The 16,666-nt window shown below is 42.4% G+C and overlaps 1 protein-coding gene across 5 annotated transcripts in view; it reads right to left on the reverse strand.

Moving 5' to 3' along the window:
• The window catches only part of Dlgap1 (DLG associated protein 1), a 758,966-nt gene extending 752,698 nt beyond the window's left edge, over positions 1-6,268 (reverse strand). For 2 of the 5 annotated variants that reach the window (XM_063231906.1, XM_063231908.1), the window contains exon 1: positions 6,063-6,267. The gene's annotated coding sequence lies outside the window, so the exon portion shown is untranslated. Of the gene's footprint in view, positions 1-6,062 lie in introns of all 5 variants that reach the window. The other 3 variants (XM_063231905.1, XM_063231904.1, XM_063231907.1) reach the window with 2 other exon arrangements.
• Positions 6,269-16,666: the final 10,398 nt, after the last annotated feature.

Raw genomic sequence — 16,666 nt, forward strand, 5'->3', positions numbered from 1 at the left:
ATCTGGAATTAGACGCATCTACTTCTGTCAGTCCAAAAGGTCACTTTGCCTATGTAAAACTTCCCAGAGGTCCCCATAAATCCTAAAGTACAGACATTTAAACCCTCAGTCAAACTCACCTCCAGGGCTATGACCTTTCCCGGACCAGAACCTTGCCACAATCACTGGCATCTCGTTTGTGTAAATCATTGCCTCTTCCTACGTAATTCTAAGCAGTCCTTGAAGACTGGACATAAGCTCTTCCTCTTTACAACAATCGCATTCTTTGTTGAGCCCCACTCTCCCAAAATAAGTCCAAAGTATGATTTGCCATATATGTTTAAATTCTTATTCTGCAATACATCATTAATTATTCCCCATATCTTAATCTTACCCTTTTGATGATACTTTTAAGATGCTCAAGGATTTGACTATGTCCTGCATATCCATATTCTCCATGGTAATGAGTACCCAAGACATGCTACATTTTTTGTTTGCTAAACTTAGTCTATATCCATACCAAGCATCAGATAGCTATCGTCTAGCTCCCTCAGGATTCTTATCATGAAAGCAGAATATTTTAAGATATCCTTAAAAGATATGTAAATCTCAAGGAAGTATTTCATACATAGTTTATAAAAACATGGACCATCTCCAAGATGCATCTCGCATTTCCTCATAGGCAATTTCAGCCTGCACAGCAGACTTGGCATCTAAATCATGGTGCAAGTGGCAGGTCAGACTATCCACAGAGCTGGCCTTTTTCCATATACCTCTCAAGCACTCCAGATGCAGAGAATGAAACAGAATACACTGCATGCCTGGTCAGAAACGAGTATAACAAAAATCATGGAAATACCTGGAAGGTTGTGATTCCAGATCATTTGAAATGATAGATCCCAATACCCCTGCTAAACCAAACAGTGCCTTGCAATCTAATACTGACGTAGAAATCGGCCCCAGGCAAGGATGTCCACTGTAGCTTCTCCACTCCCTTGACCTCTTCCCTATGACCTCATCCTTCCAGTCTTCAGTGAGTTCTGGCTTCCCGTGAACTTCATAGTAGCACTGTCTCTGTTGTCAGTTGACCTTACTGTGGTCCTCTGGAAGTAACGGGCACATAAGAGAAAATCAAATGCAAAGCTAAGTAAAACCAGGCATCAGGTTCAGTAGAGAAACAGGTAGGAATGGTGAGTTCTAGAAATCCAGGGGTAGGAAAGGAGCTTATGCCAAGCCTCGAATGGTGGGATAAAGCACAGTGGTGAAACTACAGATATGCATAGATGGAGTAAAATGGAGCATAAAAAGGAAGGAGCTGGACTTCTAAAACATCCTAATTTTATTTCAAAATCTTCCTTTTGCTCACAAGCAGAATGCAGGTCATCAGTCGGGAAACGTTCTTCAGCCATGCTGGGATCATCTCAGTGGCTATCAAGCATTACTGAAGTAAGCCTAAAACCAGAAAATGTGGAGTGTGAGACTGCAAGAGGGGCCATGCAAAACCCCGCATAAACACTGCCCTCAGAATGAGGGTCCTTACAGCGCAGGTGGGATACAACCCGTGCTCACTCATTTTCTCATTCTTTCATTCACTCAGCCAGGGTTTACTGACGCCAGGCGCCAGGCGCCAGGCACCGGTCTCAGCACCAGCGCTGTTTGGTGATCATGCTCTATTTAGTTCTGGAGCTCATGGAACACACAGGTCAGTGGGGAAGGCAATCAATCAGACCACCAGAGAACAACGCATCCTTATTTACTCCAAAAGGACCAGGAGAAAAAGGATAAAGTACTAAAACTGCATTCAACTGGAGAGCTTCACTAATTAAATGACTTCTCAGTTGAGGTCTCGGAAAGAGGAAACAATACAAAGAACAGTGCTCTAGGGAATGGGGGGAAAGACTTCGCATCCTGCTTCATAAAGACTGTAGGATCCAGTGAGCCTCATCTGAATGGCCCAGGCATGTCTGGGCTTGGAGAGGCCCCTGCAGCTCCTTCTCTGCTCCAAGTAGGAAGGTGCATCCTCCTTTAGGGAGCAAGGTTACCCTGCCTTCGGGGTTACTGTCCAGGGGGAGAGGCTTTGCAGGAAGTGACTATGCCTGGCTTTCTTGCTAGAACACTGCCACAAATCCTATCAAAGACCAGTTGTTTGCAAAGACTGAGACAAGATCAAATGCGGCTTCCCCCTGAAATGGCAGCAAGTGTTTTGTAAAGGAATCGCAGTGATCTCAAGCCTGGAAATTTCTAGTCCAGAAATAGGCTTCCAGTTGCCTTTCCACTGAAATTGAAACCAAGAAAGAAAGGGTCTTGGAGGGAGGGAGGGTTCAATCACGAGGTGAGGGAAAGGGTGAAGTTAGTCCTCCTGTCACCGACCCACACACACTGCTCAGAACCAGAACGAAGGGGAAGTCGCTCTAGCAGATGTTTGCAAATTAGCCAAAATTATGTCACAGAGTAAGGCAGCTGAGTTGGAGATGTACCCAGAGAGATCTCCCGACAAGTGCTGGAGGAAGACCTTTAAATGCCTCTGAGCCCTTGGGGTGCAAGGCTTGGGAGATAAGCAATGGGGAGCACAGTCTCTGTCTTCTGATAGCTGATCCACAGCTTTGCCAGAGCACTCCTCTACTGAGCCCCAAGGAAACCTGGCGGGGCTGGGCAGTGCCAAGTGACACACGTTAGAGTTTGTCTTGGTTCTGCTGCTTACAAATATCACACACACACACACACACACACACCACTGAGAGAACATGGAGAAACTGCTAGTGACAACAGATGAGCAAGTCAGAGCCAAGGGAGAGGGGTGAACTCAGTGGGATAGCATATTCAGAGCGCCCATCCTAGTATGGTATTACATTTGTAAAAAAGAGCAATCACAGGGCAGCAATGTTGACTCTCAGTCACTGAATATCTTTTGGAGGTGGTCACTGTAATTTTTTTCTTCTTAGACAAAGAAGAACTACAGGCACTTAGACTCTTCTAGAAATAAAAGACACAGCAAAACCGTGGGGTGCTTTTGAACCTCCAAAGGTATCTGGAATACAAAGATTTTCTAGAATGCTAGCAAAGGGCCCTCTGTGACACAGCTCCTGTAAAATAAAAAACGTACAGAAAGACCAGCATATCACAGGAAGCCAGTATGGGAGGTGGAGATGGAGGTTTTTAAGAATTCTTTTAGCCCTCCTGACTTAATGGCATTCTTTTAGCAGGAGAAAAACCAATTACTAATACGAAAAAAAAGAAACGAAGGAACTTACAACTATATTGTTTCCTTAAATGAAGAAAACAGAGGTAAGTGTGGTGTCTATAAAGAAAAAAATCTTCATAAAAGTTTTCCAGCTGGATATTTCCTAAGAGAAAACCAATTTCTGCTCCTCTAATAAAGGACAGAACAGTTGTTGGGAGTGACCCAGAAGGTAACATAATATAAGTTCTGATTGATCAAAGAAATTTCACTACAGAAATACACAGGAGGGGGCATTTCACTGTTCTCCCCGAGAGTATGACAGTAGGCAAAATCAAAACACTGAATTCTCTGTTTCCAAAACACTTCCTATTAAAACAGTGACATTTGTCTCAATTAAGTAGCTAAAGCTACCACTATGCATCTGCCTTTAAGTGAGTTTGTAAAAACAAGTTTCTCTCTTCCCGGGTTTTAATTTTAAGTTAATCTGGATGACTGTATGGAACAAAGATACACCTATCCAATAGAAAAGCAAAGTGCATGCAGTTTCTATTTCCAAATTCAACTTCATAGGACACTTATGCTTAGAAAGCAAAAAAATCACAACTCGCTTTTGGCTATTTCTCTGTATAAACTGCATAATATTTTGACAGAAAGGTTTTGTTTCATTTGTTTTGAATAATCACTAGTTCGATTTATTGACTATTTTAGTTTTTCCAGAACAAAATTCATGTTGAGGGAAAAATTAAAGATGCTAAAATAAAAATTTTTCCACATAGGCCAGTCCTGTATGGTTCCTGCCTATAATCCCAGCTCTCAGAAGGCCGAGGCATGAGGATTGCTGTGAGTTCCAGGCCAGCCTGGACTACATACTGAATTTAAAACAAGCCTAAACTACACAGGTAAATCCTGTCTCCAAAAACCACCACAAAGCCAAAAAAAAAAAAAAAACTCCCCACAGGGAAAACTAAAAAACGTGTTTTCCGCAAGGCAGAATAACTTGAACGTAATTTGAAAAGCTCTGTTAGAAAATTACTTCATAATTTTTAAAAGTACCTGTTAACTAGTTTATATTGCCAATATTTATATTGTCTATAAATTTGGAGATGAAATATTTTATTGGCAAACTAATCTTAGAATAAAAATATATAGAAAAATGGATAGATGTAGTGTTTTTAAAGCCTACATTTGCATTTTAAAGTTTTTTCTTATGAAAGATATTTTCTCTTCAAGCACACTGGTTTAAAAAAATCAGTCACAGAATTTTAGATCAAGAGCTAAGAATATTTCAGAGTAGTGATTTCTCTTCAGCAATGTTAAACTGAACTATTAAATCCAAAGAAAATCGAGGCCAAAGCTACTGACACCAGATTTCCATCAAGTTCTCTTCATGAATGCCAAAGTATGGGTTTTCTGAGCCAAAGACTGCTTTTATAACCCAAACTTGTAAATTCCATACGTGTTCCACAGATATTGCATATTTCTGCACATATTGATTTTCCTTTTTTAAAACTCGCCTGAAGTAAACTTTATTCCTTCGACACCGGATAAATCAGTGTACGTGTAACATTTCTTGCCTCTACGGTACTTCCAGGCCGGTGGGAATAAAAAGGATTGCTACATAAGCAAAACTGACCTAGGTAGGCCAACAGAATGTGTGCATAAATAACAGTGCAAAGGCGCTCTTTTGGAACAGCTACTTCCTGGTAAAAATATTTTTTTTTTTTTTTTGGAGAGAGATTTGGCTGCAAACCTAAAATCGTTTCCCTAGTTCTAAGCATTCTCACGCCAGTGTTGAACCACACACACGTTAGGCTGAGGCATCGCGCTTTCTACGAAGCCATTCATGAGCACCATAAAAGCCACCCATCTGCTTTGGATGGTTACTTTTATTATCTTTTCCTTTCCTCACTGCGATCCCGATCCCGTAACTTCACGTGTCACGCTGGAGGTGGGGAACATCCTTCTCCACCTGCCCGAGCCCCGTCTCCTTGTGCCTGGGAACCACAAGCCAGGGTCTCGCCACATCCATAGCAGCCGCTCCTCGTCCCCGCGCCACCCCCAGCCCAGCCGAGCACTGCGCACCGCCGCTGAGTCTGGACGCGGACGACGGCGGCGGCCACCGCCTCCCAGCGCCCGAGCCACGCGGAGGAGGGCGGCAGCTCGCCCCCCGCCAGCGCGATGCGGTTCTCCGTTGCCCGCTGCAGCCGCCCCCTAGTTGCAAGCACGATCCATGCCCGCGCCCAGCCCCAAGACAGGTCCTGCTGGGTCTCTGGCTCCAGCTCCGCTCGTTCAATCCGCCGCCACCGGATCCCGGGATACCGGCCACGGCCGCGGCTGGGCGACCCTCCGTGACCTCGCCGTGAGCATCTCTCCTGGCATCTCGCTGTCTCTGCGCCCCTCTTTGTGTCTCTCTCTTTCTCCACCTTCGGTCTGGCGCACAAGAGGGGAGGGGTCTCTCTCTACAGCCGACGCCAAAATGTCACCCGAAAAGCAAGTGCAACAACTTGGTTCGCTAAGGGCTCGGGAGTGGGTGGCCAGCGGCCCCTCCTCTCCTGCGCTGGGCCGGGGAGGTGAGTGGGGCGGATGGCCGTGGAGATGACGAGAAACGGGACGGTGTCCTCCCCTCCCCCCTCCGGGACCCTGTCGCAGTTAGAAATCGGTCGTTCCCGGGCCCCCCAGGGGAGCTGCGAGGACCACGCGCTGGCAGGAGGACTCCCCGGCCCCGGCATCCCCGCGTCCCCAGGGGCCCGAGAGTGCGCCCCGGGCCCAGGCAGAGAAGCCGAGGCGCGGGCCGGGGCCGGGGGCGCCCAGCCCGCAGTCCCTGGTCCCGGAGGACGCGGGAGCCACCGCGCGCCGCCGCGTGTCCGCGCGCTCCCCGGCCCCGCGCTCAGCCCCGCGTTACCTGGCCGCTGCCCGCAGTCCGGCCCTCGCCCGCGGCGCCGTCCGTCCGTCCCGCCAGCCCGGAGCTGGGACTCTACACTCTCCTGGCGCCGGCCGGCGCTCAGCGAGGAGACCCGAGCGCCGAGCGGAGGCGGCCGCAGCAGCCCGTGCCGCCGGGTCCCCGGGGCGGGAGGTGTCGGTGCGGCCGCGTCCTCCTCGGGATCGCGGCGCCCGGAGCGCAGCGCTCGCCTCTGGCGCGGAGGCTGAGCGCCCGGACGCGGCGGGCTGGGGCGGCGAAGCTGGGCTGGTCACCCGCCCCTGGGTGCATGTTAATACGGCGGGGAGGAGGAGTCCGCGCTTCCTCCGCCCAACCACGGAGTCGGCGGGCGGGCGGTCGGGCGGGCGGCGGCCCCGAGCCAGCCGCTCCCACCCGCCCCAGCTACTACAGCGCGGCCGCTGGCGCTGGCCCCGGCCCAGGCACGTGCGCCCCGGCCGCGCGGAGGCGCCGCGTCCCCCGGAGCGCGCGCTCGGCTCGGGCTAGGAAGTGCGCCGCCCTGGGCGAGCGAAGCGCAGCAGGCTAGGCCGGGCCACCCGCTAGTGGGCGTGACCTGGCGACAGCTCGGAAGACCGGACCTCCCGCGCCCCTCTGGCGGGTTGGTGTTCCTAGCCTCCGGGGAGTCTTCGAGCTTGGTGTCACCGAGAGAGGGTAGGCGCCCGCGCAGAGGCTTGGAGAACCTGTCCTCTCCAAGACCTCTAGAATCCATAAGGGAATATGGGAAAGAGGCGGAGCAGATAATTCTCAGAGCCACAGTGCAGGCTTCCAAACACATTCTTTGGAGCCTAAGTTTCTTCACCTCTTCCACGACAGCCCTTGGGAGGATGCGTATGTTAGATTGTAAAAAATGTGTTCTACCAGTTCCCCTGGGTATGGGCCTAAATGCAAGTAGAAAATCGAATCTCTTGGAAGCTTCTGACCTCTCACCCTAGGAAACTCCCCGGAATCCAGCCCAAGCCCACAGAAACTAGGTCCCTTCAGGGAGACTGAGCACTGCGCCTCTGCCGCCAGAGCGGGAGGACTCACCTGGCTCGCCTGGAAGTAGAAATGAGGATCGCAGGGCTGCGTGAGGGGATGGACCAAGGAGCCGTCCAGGGAAACTGGACAATTAAATATTGCTGGAGCTTCTGCTCCATTCGCTTAAGTATTGCATGTTTTAGGCATTCAGTGTTTAAATATTAAGAGTAGTATGCTGAGATAGCTAAAATAATCATAATCACTCTCTTCCTGTTTTCCCGCACTCTAGAAAGAAATAGCATCTTAGTGGAGATGCCCTTTGTTCCACAGCTTCCAGAAAAAAATACGCTGCCAAAAAACCTATAATCTTCTGTATGTTATTGTACCCATAACGTTAGAGCATAAGATCTAGCGTCTGTTTTGTGTGCTATCTAATTATAAATATTAATAGAATGTCCTTTTTAAAGGAAATGTTTCTAAAAATGCATAGAAATGTAAAACAGTTTCCCTAAAATTATGACTCAGATAAATAATCTCTTTTCCATAATTTCGCTGGGTAATTTTCCACTAAAGAAAAAAATACATCATTTAACCACTATAGGGAGGTAGTTTGTCAGCATTGTGGTACCGTGATCACCAATGTTCAAATAATGTTCTAAAAAGATATTTCCAGCCAATTCAAGAATTACTTCAAGCAGTGACCCTTAGAGAAATAAAATATGGGCATGTGAAAGTAGTCTTCATAATTGGGAAGACACAACTGCCTCACCTCTCCAGATTTGTGAATATACTTAAGTTGTAGAATTCTTTGGTGACATCATATAACTAAGAAGGTCAATTAACTATTAGTCACTAACTCAAAGTAGATGAGTTTAGGGAATGAAATAACTTGAAAGGGGAAATCAGTTTTCTTGCAAAATTCTTATAGTTAGTTGTAAGCCAGCAGCAGCAGCATCTATATATCACTGTTATTAGGATTTTCTAAGTAATAGGAACTAAATTTGGCTAAGTGGAAGTAATTAATTCAAAAGATATTGAAAACTTCCAGAATTAAAGAAAGCAATGAAACACAGGCAAAATTTATGAGAAGATAGATAGACCAGGAAGCAGGGAAGACAGAATAGTGTGCTCAACATAAGCAAATGCCAGTTCTTTGTTCTGATGTCCTCTTACTGCATCAGGATGTATATAGTGACAGGGTCAAGCACGTGAGTGACCATGCATCACACACACAGTAACTGGCCTGGGCACCATGATGGGGAAAGGAAGCACTGGGCTCCTAATTTCCAGCATAGAAGGCAGGCACCTGGCTTTCCCACCCTTCCATGTGAACTGAGATGGGTAATTCCACAAAGGAAGATCAAGGAGGTGTTAGAAAAGAAGGTTGAGATTGCTGCTGACCTATCTGCTGCACTGATAATTGGCTATGAAATTTGTGTTATAATTCTTTTTTTTTTCTTCTTTTTTTGGTCTTTTTCGTTTTTATCGGTACCAAGGATTGAACTCACGACTGCCTGCTTGCAAGGCAGGCTCTTATGCCACTGAGCTAAATTCCCAGCCCCTGTGTTATAATTCTTGTAGTCATTTAGAAACAGTGATACTGGCTAAGGGAGACTGAAGGGACTTCTTTTTGTTGTTTATATACTTGTTTTCACTTAAGGCCTCTTCAAATGTTTAAACTTCTGGCATGTAACTGGTTACCCTTAGTTCTATGAGTAGAGTGTCTTAAGCACCACTACAGATCAGGGCTGGTCACCTGGCTCATTTCTACCTCCCCCGTGTGGCAGTTGAATAATGGACATGAAAAGACATCCATCCTAACACGGACCCTAACCCTAATCCTTGGAACCAGTAAATGGCACCTGACATGGCAAGAGGCATCTTACAAATGAGATTAAGCTGATGATGTTGTGATAGGAAGGTCCTTAGAAGAAAGACATGAGAAATTCAATGGCAGAATTTAAAAATGGACTGATGAAAGTGGAGGCCAGAATGATAAGCTTTGAGGAAGACCATCATACTCTCTAGAAAGCAGAAAAGGTAAGGAAATGGTCCTCTCTCTTAGAGTCTCCAGAAGGAAGTCTGGCTTGCTAAGTTCTTGAACTTCAGCCCACTTTAGCTGATTTCAGACTCCTGACCTCCAGAACTGTAAGATAATAAAGTTGCATTACTTTAAATTGCCAAGTTGCAAGTAATTTTTGTAACAGCCATGGAGAGACTAATATAATCAACCTACCTGACCTTGGGAGCACCCTCACAAGGGCGTGCTGTTGATAGCAGGTGGAATGAAAATCCTTGCTGAAGAAGAGGCCATAAAAGTGTACTTTCTGGAGAAGCAGCTCACAGCTGCTAAGACAGCAAGTGGTAAGGACAGGAAATTAGAAATCATGGACAGATAAGCTTCTTACTCAAGAATTTCCAATTCTCTTTTAAGTCCAAATGTTGACATCTTTTGTACATCACAACATGAGCAAATGGAAATTCCCATTAAAATGAAGCCATTTGGAAAGGAGAAAGAACTCAACAGTAAATGTGAAGACATACAAACCAATTTTAATAGAGCAGCCACACCTATTTTCAAGGTCTTTGGTGTCTGTGTAAAGTGGTGCTAACATGTAGGCCTTGTCTTCAGCCTTGGCCTTTGTGCTGGGTTTCAGACTGCTTACAAAAACCTGCTGAGAAGTTTCACAGATGTGGGAAACCTAACAGGTCCAAGTGAAACCCACCAATCTCTGCCCTTCCTTTGCATTCAAATGTGTTCTGCTTCCTGGTGTATAAATCCGTGGCAGTGTCATCCACCAAGTCACCGATACAAGAAACCTGTGAGTTCTCTTTGACTTCTGTACCCAGTGGTCATGTATAATACCTCACCCAACACCGCTGACCTCTTCCACTGTGGCAGGAGATCTGGAAACTCCTTCGGTTTCTGTCATGGTTTATGTTTGTGTCCCCCAGGCCTCATGAGTTTGCATTGTTCATATGTGATGGTTCATTGTCTAGTGCTTGGATTGATGGTGTCAGTGCTCCACCCACATAGGGGTGGAGCCAGGATGTGATGTAATGGCAGGAAGAAGGTGTGTTTTTCTCTTTGCTGGTTCCAGTTTGCTGTTGCCGGCTGCCATGAACTGCAGCCCAGCCATGCCTGCCTGTCTTGGAGCCAACTGAGTGTGGACTGAAACCTCCAAAAACTGTAAGAAATAAACCTTTCCTTTCCCAACTTTGGGCTTCAGGTATTTTGTCTCAGCGACCAGCATAAAGTAACTAAGACAGTTTCCATTTCTGTCTGGCCTGCCTCCCCCTCTGACCTCGAGGATATCATCCTCTTAATTTTTTCTCTTTGCCATTTTTACATTTTCTTCATTATAATGACAGTGAAGATGCAGCGCTGACCATGTTATTACGTGTCTTTGAAAGCCTTAATAAAGGGGTGGGGGTGTAGCTTATTGGTAGAGTGTTTACCTACTGTGAATATGTCCCTGAATTTCATTTCCAGCGTCAACAAAAACAAAAACACCTTAAATGACAGCCATGACTTCCAAAAGAAAGTATTTTGTGTTCATGATCTGTACATTACACTTCAGTAAATCAAGCTACTCTGTGTCATACCACGCATGTGACATGCTTCATAAAACATCATGGATTGTCTCATACTTTTTCTCTCTAACTTGAATATTCCCTCGTCCCTCCTCTCTCCTTTCTTTCTGCTTATGCTGGCCAATATTTAATCTTTAATGCTGAAACCTTGTGCCTAAATCATCAGACTGGATTAAACAGTTCTCATCACAACTTCCAATGTCTTGTGTCTTAACCACATTGCACTGAACTCTTCAGGTTATTTAAATTACATTTCAGAGAATATATCTATATTGATTTGTGTCCCAACATCCAGCCTAGTAATTATCTCTCCATAGTTAATCAATAAATATTTTGGGATATTCAATTTATCTGAACTTATTTAAAATATTTAATGATGGAAGCGTATATCTTAATATCATTTACTAGAATCCTACATTTAATACAGTATCACCTGTAATCAAATTTTAAAACCCATCACTTCTTAAGTTTTATAAATGGGGAGCTTCTTTCATCATGCTAAACAAAAAAATGAGGAGAAGTATATGAAGGTATCCTATCAAGTTGATTTTTTTTTAAAGTTTATCCAGCAAAATATGATACTTTAAAATGAATTACAATGATCTTTTTAGTTTCAAATGGTTTTTGGCGATATCTTTCCATTATGTTGTTTAACCTGTTTTATTAAATATGTTAATGCTGGGATATAATGGACTGATTTCTGTCTCCTTTCTTTTTATGTATTTATTTATTCATTTATATTTATTTTGCTTTTTGAGACAGATTCCCACTATGTAGTTCAGGCTGTTCTTGAACTCACTTTGTAGCCCAAGCTGGTCTCAAACTTGCAACAGGCTTCTGAATGCTAGGCTTCCTGAATGCTAGGATTACACCATACCAGGCACCCCATCTCTTCTTTTATTCCTTGTCATTCTTGTTTACAGATTAATTTATATGCATTGTTTCATCTTCCCATCTCTGTTTCCTCTTCTGCCTGTCGTAATATGGCTTGAGTCCGGTACCTCACAGTCCAGCTGTGTTTGGTAAACATGGTCTAATTTTCTCAACAAAAGGACCTATTGTAGTTCCTGTTTCCTCAAATCTGTGTATAATTTTAAGCCATTGATAACTGATTTTTCAATTCACTAGAAATGGCTATGACTTCTTCGTATCCTGAACTTCCTCCTTTCCTAACTATGCCTCTGAAGTTGCTATTATCCTACTCCTGAGGATAGTGGAGGCCACTGGTGAGATCTAAGAGAGAAGGCCCAAGGGCAAGTGCTGAGCCAGGCGGGTCTCTCTAGCACCTTCTAGTGAAGAGACAGAGCCCAGCACTGAAGAGGTGAGGGGAAACCCAGGCCGGCACTGCTGCAAACACCAAAGAGCAGGGGACTTTTAGATGAGACAAGTTGATGCTGAATCTCAAACCAACATTTCTACGTGCATAGAAATTTCACAAATTCAGTGCCACAAGCTAAAAGGGACATCTTCCATTTCGCTTTAGCACTTTTTCACATCATCTTTCCAACTCATAATGGTTGGCTCCACCATATATTGTTATAATTCCTAGAGATGCAACAATTTTCTGTGACCTTAGTCACAGATTCCATATGATAATACTGAAGGTTCAAATTCTGAAACCACTCTGAAACTCTTCTTTCTACCTTATCACACATCTAACTAGTCCCTAAAGTAAGTCCTCCCACAGTCCTGAAACAATGAGCTACCTACTTTATTGCTTAAAATTTGTCAGGACATCCTTCGTGTCTTCAAAATAAAATTGAAAATCTTAAATCTGCCATGCAAGGACTTTCACAATCTGAGTCATCATTAAAGTATCAAAGTACCTCATTGAAAGGAGTGACTTCACATGGCTTTTAATACATTAAGAGTTTCATTAAAATACTTTTAATGAGTTGGAACCAATTTGTAATTGAAAACAAATATGTATAAAGAAATCTGAGAAGTCTAAAAGTAAGCATGCTCGCCCGTCTATACTAAGGGTTGTTGCTAGTACTTGGCACAGGACCAGCTATATACCAACACAGAAAGTAGCAAAGAGCCGGGGAAGAAGCAGAATATCTTGGTACGTAACAAGAATAAATTAGTTTTTAGTTGTATAAACTGGGAGAAAGGACATACTACAGAATTTTGTGGAGTGTCACATTTAAGAATTCTCTTTTAAGCATTTTAATTTAGCAAGACATTTTGCCCATTCAAGAAATCTTGTGTAATCATGTAGTATTCTAATTTCTCCAGAGACATAAATGTTCTTGATAGACTGCATTAACTAAAATTGTTTAAAAACAAATAACAGGATTAGTCTTCAATGTTTAATGATTCATGTTCTATATCCAGTCAACAGAAATAATAATTCATAATAATGTGTCTTTGTATGGCATGTAATTTGACTTCCTATCTTTTTAAATTCTGGTTTACATCTATGTTCATCATGTAACATGAACTTATCCTCAGACTGTTGGTGGGAAAAATGCCATCTTAAACATGACCTTATTAAAGAGAACCTAGATTAAAGAGGATTTCATATCACTGGATGACCTGAAATCAACATAAAACAACCACTAAGTCAGCAAGGAGCGGTGCACATGGATAAAGAGATTTATTTTGTGTTTGTTGTTGTCTTCATCAGACTTGAAGGGAAACATCTTCCCCTTTCACTGGAAGAATGTGTAGTTTGGGGAAAATCAGCTGTGAATTTCTACTGATTGCATGAATAGCTGCATAAGAAGCGCATAAAGAATTCCGCGAATGAGTTACACTCTCCTAAAAATGAGCTCCTTCAGATACAAAGTCGTCAGAAGACATAATTTATTGAATTCTCAGAAGCCTGACTCCCAGACATGTGTTATTACTATTGATACATCCATACTGACGCATACTCCAGACACATTTAAAAAATAAAATGTATATGCATTCATACCTGGAGTGCTAGAAAGACTGAAGTAGGTTTCCTAGGGATTATTTAACACAAGTTACTTCTGGTTTTCATTCTTTCAAAAAATAACCAACCATAGAACATTTCTGTTCTATTGAATACTAGGCAATTTTGGAGGGGGTGAGGTTAGACAAGGTATGTGCTCTGTACCTAAGTGTTCGGCATTCCAAGGTAGAAATCGAAGGCATCATATTGGTAAAATATATGGTTCAGTGTTTGTTGGAAATTTCATGCTCACTAAGTGGGAGCAGATACTGATGTCCATAATGATGCTGATTATTGCAGTTTTGTAAGCTTAAGTAGTTACAGTGATAGCACCTCACATACCAGCATCAGGAGTGCTCTAAACTAGAGTACCAGTGTGGGCTCTGCATAACAAATGGGTGTTACTACAGTAGAATCTCATAACTCCTCAGTGGACCTGATGCCAGTCTTCATTGACCCAGAGATGGTGGCAGAAGAATGCTAGCAGTTCACCAAATTTATTTTTCACCCCTTCTTGGGGACCCAGTTAATCTGATTCCCCAGATGGCTAAGAGTTGCCCATAGGGTTGTGTTCTATGGCTAGAACCATAAAACTGATGTTTGGGGATTTATCAGGAACAGAGCAAGAGTTATCTGTCTATCCAATGCAGTGAATCACACAGTGATCACACATTTGGAGTATCTCCTATGTACCTGACCTAGCACATACAGCATTTTAATTATTCTCACAAATGAAAGTACATATTGGCCATTAGGAGTTCCAGCTCATGAGAGGGAAGTTAATGCTTGCATTGAATAAACTTCCTGAGATTTATGACCACCAACCAACAAAGTCAGCCTGTGAATTCAAGTTAATTGGCTTCAAAGCTTGTATCTTCACATCGTTCCTGTAATGGCTGGTTGATGTTAAGCAACTGAATAATAAACTTCCATTTTGTGATAGATGTGAAGCAATAAAACAAAAACCCAGAAATTCTGATAATGAAAATCACAGACAATAAATAATAGACAAATGAAATGATATAAGTATGGGAGCCTCGGGCCATTTGTGTGGGTTAACAGGCCTAATTACCTTGAGAGATCCTGGTGTTATTTTGTACCATGTGCGGAACAGAGTAGTTCTCTTCGGTTAACAAGAAAACGTCAGCCTTATTCGTATACAGTGTTTAGACGGCAGAGGAGTAAGAAGGAAGGTAGCAGATTTCCTGCGTGTATTTTTGTACTTAGCAAGGAAATATTTATTTACTCTGTTATCGATTAACTATAGCATTCTTTCACCATTGGTTAGCTATAGCGTTTCCATAGCTGAGCCTTATCAGGTCCAGAACTGTCCTTCAAGCACCAGCTTGCAGTTGAGGTAGTTGCATTTGGTCAGTAAGGGGTGTGGGATTTTGTCAGATGACTTCTTTGTATCTATTGATATATCACCTGCTATTTTTCCTCTGTGATTCTTCTTGTCCTGAAACTGTTAGGAGTGAATTACAGTAAATGATTTTGGGATGTTAAACCAAACCTACCAATCCGTTTCAATTTTATGAGTTTGGATAAAATTAGTATTAATTCTTCTCTAAGTCTTTGTCAGAATTTGGCAGTAAAATCATCTTGGCCTGGAGGTTTTTTTGTTTGTTTGGTTGGTTTTGTTCTGATTTATTTTGGCTTGGTTTGGGTTAGTTCCTTTGAGACAAGCTTGTAAAGTAAAACTCAACTACTCTAATAGATATTGGAATATTCAAGTCATCATTTCTTTTTGCTTCATATTTAGCAATCTGGATGTTTCAGTTTGCCTACATTTTCAAATTTATTGACATATATAGGTCATAGCATTCTTTTATCAATCTCTCAAAGCCTGTAGAATCTGTAGAGGTCACAACCTGCATTTCCGGTAGTGGTAATTCATGTCTATTCTTTTTATTCATCATCGGTTTGGTTAGAAATTTATCAGTTTTAGTAACTTCAAGACCTCTGGTTTCAGGGATCATTGACTTTCCTGTTACTTTTCTAATAACCATCCTACTGAGTTCCATTCTGGTATCTTTTTATTTTCTCACTTGTGTTTCATTTTCTATTTATTTATTTATTTATTCATTCATTTAAAAGCAGAGGTTTTTGATTTTCAAACTTTCTTCTTTTTCAATATTGTGCAATAAAAATCTATGTTCTGAAATAGTACAATGAAAATCTCTAAATATTGTTTTACCCTGTCTCTTACACACTTAATATATTGTGTTTTCATTTTCCTTCATTTCCAAATGGGGTTTCATTTTGCTTGGTTATTTTTTAATGTACAAGTTTTGTGTACATTGTATTATCTTGATTTTCATATTTGGAGATTTTTCAGATATATTTTGCCACTGATTTTTAAGTCTATCTCAGTATTGGTAAAAGAATATGCTATAAATAAAATCACTTTAACATATGATAAATCTGTTAAATTTATTGATAGTATTTTGTGGGCCAAAGTTTGGCCTATTTTGATAAATGTTTTATATGCTCTTTAGAAGAATATATATTGCTCTAAAGTGGAATGTTCTATAAATTCTAACTAGGGAAAATTAGTTGAAAGCATTGCTCAAGTCTTCTGTGTCCTTACTGGCTTGTCTAATTCTTCATTAAATTACTGAAAAATATGAATGTTGCAATCACTGAGTGAAATCAAATGAGTGTAGAAATAATTATTGCAGGTATATTTCTTTGTTTCTGCTCGTCTTTTGGTAATTTTGAAGCCCGTGTAGATAGTTTTGGTTTGTTACTCTGGATTTCCACCCCCATTCATTATTATCAGGTCACCTTCTGTATCCCTGGCATAGGTGTTACTTGTTCTGTAGCCTACTTTGTCAGTATTAACAGAGGACCCAGGTTTATTTAGATTAAACTTACCCTGCCATATAATTTTATACCCTTTATTGAAAGTATATTTATGCTTTAAATTCAAAGTGGGTTATTTGCAGTTATTTGAGTTTTGATGTTCAGTGTGAAATTCCCTACCTTTTATTTGAAAATATCTAGACCATTTAAAGTGATGATTTATTTGGTTTGGTTTATCACTACAATAATGCCATTTCCTTTCCATTTTTTTCTGGCTTCTATCTTTTCTCTTTAT

This window comes from Cavia porcellus, unplaced genomic scaffold (assembly GCF_034190915.1).
Source record: "Cavia porcellus strain 051 isolate PalLab524CR breed Dunkin Hartley unplaced genomic scaffold, mCavPor4.1 scaffold_20, whole genome shotgun sequence".
NCBI classification, from domain to species: Eukaryota; Metazoa; Chordata; class Mammalia; order Rodentia; family Caviidae; genus Cavia; species Cavia porcellus.